Raw genomic sequence first — 7458 nt, forward strand, 5'->3', positions numbered from 1 at the left:
CAAGTCACAGTGTAATAACCTGAACAGTTGTAACTGTAAGGAGAATTGCAGTGTTTTCCTGAGCTCTGTCAGGTTCATGTTGTTTGGGACCACAGAAGATGGGCCTGATAAAGTTCCAGGGAGGCGCAGGGGCACATCAAGATGCATGAGGTCAAAGGTTAGTCTGCCTTCTTTACACCCGTTTTGTGGTGTGATATTGATCCTTTGGGAAATTCACTTTCTCCTGGACAAGTAACAGCCAGTGGAATACTGAATGACATGCTCAATACAGCTGTCTGAAAATGCTGCCTCTAATGGGTTGTTCTACAACTGAATCCTGTGGAAGGAGCATTTCGTTTTCAAGGATTCTTGTGCAGTCATTGCGGGTTAGTTCCTTCTCACACTGGTCACCTTTTCAGCGGCAAGACTCATCTGCAGAGAAATATAACATTTCAAATAGATGTGACGCAGTTGTGCTTAACATTTCAAAGGGCCAGCATCAAATGTGAAAGCAGTCTCAGAAGCAACATGAGAAAGCAATATACTCTGAGTCTTTGTGTTCTTATTCAAACTTAGGATATTTTCCTTTCGTTTGTAGTTGAGTTTCGCAGCAGAAAAGCATCAGAAATAATTTGATTTTAGTTGATAATATCTAGGTAATCCATCAATCCTCAGTATATATATTGAAGCATATTTATTGGATAAAGGCATTGGATACACAACGAGAGAGAGAGAGGGAGAGAGAGAGAAGGAAAGAAATGTTGGAAAAAGAAAATACTGGGGCTGAGTATTGCAAATGGAACACTATAGCTTTTCACACATACTGTGTGAAGCTGATGCTGTTATGGGAGCTGAGCACAAAAATCAATGTTTAACCACGTTTCATTGCTATGGGGGGGACTCTATGCAGTTGACATTCTCCCGTGCAAAATGCATTAGAGGCGCCCTGCACGTTTGTATTGTCAAGTGTCAGTGGAAAGCGAATGGAAATCACTGAGATGAAAGTAACTGTAGCATTCTATTTAAATGGGGGATAAAAAAACAGCTCTCATGCCCCTTTCTTACATTTACATTTATGAGTTCTGCAAGACTTTATTTGGATTCTGGTGTTGGTGCTTGGGAGAGTAGTATAGGTCTCAGCTAGATAGATATCATCTGTTATCCACAGTCAAAGCCTTTAGAATACCATAAGTGTGTGATGCTAGATGTTTTTTGATGCATTGTGAAAGAAGAACACTCTGTCCAGTCAGGGTGTTTCATCAGACCAGCTTTAAGTAATATCAATTCCTGTCACATAAATGTGTAGACTTTGGATTCTTTTGTTTTACTTTCTCGAGAAAGAAAAAAAAATTCAATGCCATCCAAAAGACAAAAAAAAAATCACTTTGGTATTGTGCAGCATGTTCTGCTTCTTATACACAGAAGACCTTATGAATCCATCCGCCTCAATTCAAGCACTCTTCTCTTTCCCAGCCAAGCTGAAACTGTTTGACTGAGGCAATGGCATCAGATCCATCACAGCTCAAACCCTGAATGCAGCATTGGATGTTTTTTGGTAAATTGCCCCTTGTCAAGCTTTTCAGTTCATTTTGTGAATTAGCCAGATTAGCACCGAGGAGGTAGCTTTTATCTCTGATTGAGATAATCAAAGCCCTGCAGTGTGTCTGCATGTAAATGAGTGCTGCTTTCATTTGCCAATCATGTTAAAAATTCTGCTTTCTTTATGCTGTTGGTGCCAGTCAGGGACACTGAGGGGATTCATCTGAAATGATAATTGGCAAGAACATTCTATTCCCATTTTTCCTTCCTGGAGACGGTCCATAAAATTCCAGAGTTGATATGACGTTTTTTTACACCTAAAAAAGAATTGGCTAAAGACCATGCTCCATGTTTATTGTTTAATATTGAGCACAACTACATTGTTTACCTTTCAATAAAATGCTATTGTATGTAAGTGGCCCTGTCATATTTTATGGTTTAAAGCATTCTTATCTCCGCAACGAAGTGGCTACATGGCCTAAATTAGATTTCCCCTCAGGATGCCAAATTTTAACACTTCTGCTTACAATAAAAAAATGATATAATACATAAATGATAAAATCTAACTGTAAGGAAGATCATGTTTATTGTCCACTATTGTGGAAATTTCTGTTGTTCAATTTATGGTAAAGCATTTTGCCTAAAACCACCAAGAGGTCTCTTAACAAGAAAGTTGTGGTAGAAGTGATGGCAAAAATATCCATTTGACCAAGCTAATGGTGCCACTTTCAGACTTATAAAAATGCCTTCAAGTAGTTTCCATAAAAACATAATTTAACCATAGTATTTTAATGAAATATTTCTCATTTTTGAATATTCTTCAGCTTGAATGAAAACAGCAAGGTCTCTTAGAGGTCTCTTAGCAAGAACGTTATAGTAGAAGTGATGGCAAAAACACCGATTTGACCAAGTTAATGGAGCCATTTTTAGACTTGAAATGATTTTTAGAGACCTAGAGGATTACAATACAACTCCTTAAACATTGAGCAACCTCCCTGCATAATACATGAATTTTTTTCCCCTGTTCAGTTCAGTGTGATTGGTTTACAAGGTGTGAATGCCACCCCTACAGGAATTTTCCATTTCCGGACCTAGTCATAAAATTCCATTTTCAGTGCGGCATGAATGGGACCGAAATTTACATGTGTAATTGGACGTGGTGCACATATAGCACCCTGCTAACTAGCAAACACATTTACAAAAATAGCACTACCTCAGCAGCAGGTTTGAGTTTTATTTTATTCAAAACAGCAATTAAAGAAATGAGGCTGCAAGAATGCAATGGGGCTAAAGTTACACAGCAAATCAATATCAAACAGTCCTTTTTTCTTTTAATTACAATTGTCAGCTGCTTAATTTAAGATAGAGGCAGCATTGTTTTCTTTGTAGAAACACAGCCATCCTGTCAGAGCAGTGAATTCAAAGCCGTGACTGGAACAGATGCGGGGAAAGCAAGCAAAACGGTAAAAACACATGATTGGCAGTGCAACAACTGAATTAAAATCGATGTAGAACATAGAAAAAATATATAATGTGGCAGTGTCAGTTAGTTTTGTTATATGTCACTGTGGATAAGCGCAGCTGCTGAATCAATAGTAATATGGCAGTGATAATCAATACTAGCAAACTTATCACAAACGGCTTTTTGAAGATTAGAATTGTCTCCTCCATGCCAAAGGTACCAAAGCAATAATCTGGCATGCATTTAGGGAAGCACCAAGCCATTTGCTTGTGTGTGTGAAAGGCTGAAAAATGGCGATCTGGTGCTGTTGGCATATGGCCTTTGGTGGCACTGGTCAGCAATATGTGTGAGGCATCAGTGAGCAGCATTTTCGCACTCATTGTTGGTCTGAAAATGGCTCGTGAGTGACACACAGCTGTTAACAGCAGTATCGCTTTGACCTGAAATCAATTTGTGATCCTTCCTCACAGCGTGAAGGAGCCTTTGAACGGGACCAAATTGAGCATTGCTCCCCATGATTGTGTAAGAAACTCCCAGCGAGAGAGCAGCAAGAATTATATGCAGATGAGCTTTTCTGAACTTGCTGGCTTTCCAAAAATAAACAGGGTGGCAGACGGCAGAATAAATCCCAGCCTGCATCAGCACCGGGCTGCAGCATCAGCTGCCATTAATGCTGATGTCCCTGATGCATGAAAGAAGAACAGCAGATGAATAAGATAAAAAAATGCTATTTTTATCGTGGGGTTGAGCAATTCATGAAAATACTATGTCTAATTTAGCTTCCTGATGACAGGAGTCATCTGTATGGTGATGCCGAGATGTTGACTTCTGACATCAGCAAAACCCATGGCTTCATCGCAAGGAGGCAATATCCAGAAATTTTAGCCTTTCATCTGAGGGCGTGTTAAACTTTTGTTAGACACATTCAGGCTGAACTGCTAAATCAATCATAACCCAGTTTGCCTCCTGAGTCTCATTAAAGACATTGTTTTGGACATTTTACACTCTGCTTTACTTATGAGGCATCAATACTGTGAATTACTGCATATACTGCATATTAATATGGTAGCCCATATATGGTAGTCTTGAAAATGGCTTGTGTTAGTAGTGACAGATATAGCTGTCTATTCAAACAGGGATGTGAATTGACCTTATTTAAGGTGACCTTTCCTGGTGCTATGCTGATGAGCCTGAGTTGTCGTAGACTATTGTAACTCCAGTATGTCGAAAGAGTATATCCATTTGTATTTTCAGGTGACAATTGTTTGCTAACGGCATCGTAGTTGGATGATACGCAGGTAATGAACGCAGGTCCACTCTGTTGTAAGGAATATTGCAAATGTGTTACATAATTCCAACAAGAGAACAAGAATTTATTTGTATGTGAGTTTTCAACAGATAGAGGTCACACACTTAAGAATCCCAGCTGTTCCCATGGTAATTGGAGAACTTTGAGATTTAACCATACCGCAATACAAAAAAGGTTTACCCTTACCTGAGGAAAACATTTCAAGTATTTTCCACAGTGCCTTGTATGACTCCCTTAGCCGAGAGTAAACATCTGAGGTGTTTTCAGCAGTGTCCTCATATAACTCCTTTAGCTAACCTAAGGTGCTTTATGCTATTGCACACAGGAGCTTTAAGAACAACATTTTTATTATGCCTAAGATGCATCCATTGCAGCAGAAAACATTAAAATCAAGTCAATAAAATGTTTCAATTGCAAATACACTACACAAGCAGTTATAGAGGACACATTGATTCTCTTACAGCTTTCCTTGCTTCAGTGCCCTCACGTGGCCTTTAATTTGTTAACACAACCCAATAAAATATTAACATGCACAATATGAGTCATATATATTTTTTTTAAAAAACAAGCTTTTTTCATAATTTTAGAAGATCTGGGGCAGTATTGCTCCAGGATGGTTTGACTGTATTTATCTGTGCTTTAGAACATGCCAGTAGCGCAGTGCTCCTAAAGCTTGTTAGCCGTGCCGTTATGGGAGGAGGAGAGGGACTAATCCATGGCTGCAGGATAGCCTGCTTGGCAGCAGCGACGACAGCCAAACGGACATTTATTTGCTACTCCATGAGGTGCAGAGACGAGGCGTCATTTAATAGAAACATCAGAGGGTCTTTTGAGACTCTACAATCTGATGCACTTTAACAATCTGATAATATCACAGTAACACATTCCCATAATCTGGCCACTTTGGGGCAGTCCCAGACAGTGTGCAAGTAAGTGCCAACTGCAGTGGAAGCTGGAACAGAGTGGAACTGGCCATGTTTTTCACTGCACACAATAGGGGCGGTGTTGCATATGAGTTTGTAGTGTTGTATTTGGTATGATAGATTATCGGAGGCTGAGAAAGTATTCTCAGTAAGAACTTATTAGTTCACTGCTCTGCCTGTTACTGTTTCCAGAGACACACAGATGCTTTATTGACATGATTCGATTTCGGTTGTTTCAAGGTTGCGTATGAACCTGGGCTTGACATTCATCTACAAGCCCATGGTCAGACCAATAACTCAATAGCTGCATTTGAGAGCTGGCCATCAACTTTGCCCATGTAATTAGACGGTGTAATTGCATGCTGGTAAAAGTGTCCAAACAGTTTTCACGTTTCTGTAAGCACTGACATAGGGTAACTGTAGACACACAGCTCCCCCTTCAATTGAAAGAACTCTGACATCCAAGCTATTCCATGTCATAACCAGCATGCCCATCTTTAATGAGAATGAATTGCATTTATATAGTGCCTGTTAAGTCTCTCTAAGCTCTTTACAGTGAAAGGATGGAATGATTCACCTCAACCACTTCCAATGTGTAGCACCTACCTAACCTACAATCTGCAAGCTAATTCACAGTCTCTAGCAGTTATAGTTAACTCAAGTTCTTGTGACTGCCAAATCAGCCTGACATCATGTTTGAGTTATCCTGACAAAATTCTTGGTGGCCCTGACAAGTTTGACGGACCAGCACAATTATTGCCGACAAACAGTGAATTTCCAAGTGACAGCTGACAGTGTCCTCCAACAGACCACATATAAACAATGCTTGATCAAACAGAGACACGACCCCTCATCCGCATTGTATTTGTTGTGTTCAAGTTTCCCCAGATACAAGCTGAGGAATAAAATACAGTATATCCAAAGCTGGACCAGTTAATGACACAAATGTTTGGTCTGATGTGATTGAAAGAATTATATGAGAATTAAAATTATAATCATGAGGCAAATAAGCAATTTCCCTGATTGTATTTTAAAGCATTGCATGTGTAAAAATCTAAACAAACAGTTGTATCTGTATGATATTTCCTGCTGTTAAATTGCGTTCTTTTGTGCCAAACAGAGCTTGAGAATTTAGAAATCATTTAATTATGAGAAGGAGTGATAATGTAGTTGTAATTAAAACAGAAACGTTGGGCAAAGAAGTAATTTCTGTAAAGGACACAGGAATCCATGTCTGTGTATGAATGGCTCATTGGATTGGGGATTAGGACATGTACCCCACTCGCTCAAGTAAAAGATTAAACCAATAAAACTTAATGGGCCTTGTTCTCCTCAGACACAGCACTGTTTTGAAAGGAACAGAAAGACATATGAGAGCTGCAATTTTGCTGTGAACTGTAAGTTGTCTTACACTTCAGTATTTATAGAAATAGCAGCTCCAACGGTGCCACAGAGGAGTTAAATGACTTTTTTGGAGGATGTTTTTTTTTAACTCGTGAAGCAGCTGCTGACCAAGTATCACCAATTTTCGCAGGAACTTCAAACCTCATGATGAGGTGAGAGGAGAGAAGGCTCGAGGATAGCAGTCTGTCACTCAATTTCACAGCTGCCAACTCTTCCTGGTGCCATTGAGGCAATGACATTGAGAAGAATACTCAAAGATAAAACTATTCATTTGCTGGTATTTTGACTCTAATGTGCTTTTGACAATGTAGATTTTAAAAATAACTTTACAGCACTGATTCTTATATTTTTTTTCATCCTATAAATGTATTTCTTTCAGAAACCATTGCATCCTAATGTCAGCTGCATGTTTTCAATAACCAGATATGGTGAACAGATATGCAGATGTCTATACAAAACACCTTTGTCCAATGAGAATTGCAAAGCGGCATGCTGGGATATTATTTTGCATGTAAGAATCCCTTTCATTATCAGTGACAGAAGTGATACATATATGACAAAGAAGAAATCTTTGCAAATTGTTCTTGAAATGGAAATGTTGAAAATACTCCAGAAAATTCCAATTTAAACCAATTGTGCACATTGTCAGTTCAACTGCTGTAAGGCTGATTACAAACAGATTAATCAAAGTTATTTAAAACGTTAATTCACTATTCATATTTCACGAATGCAAATAATGGAACTGAGCATATTTTGTGAAATTTTGCTTAATTGGTTTGTAGGGTGTGAAACGTGTGTTAGAAGTTGTGCTTCACTATTAATTTGCTTAACAAAAACCTTTA

The sequence above is a fragment of the Megalops cyprinoides genome, chromosome 21 (genome assembly GCF_013368585.1).
Source record: "Megalops cyprinoides isolate fMegCyp1 chromosome 21, fMegCyp1.pri, whole genome shotgun sequence".
NCBI classification, from domain to species: domain Eukaryota; kingdom Metazoa; phylum Chordata; class Actinopteri; order Elopiformes; family Megalopidae; genus Megalops; species Megalops cyprinoides.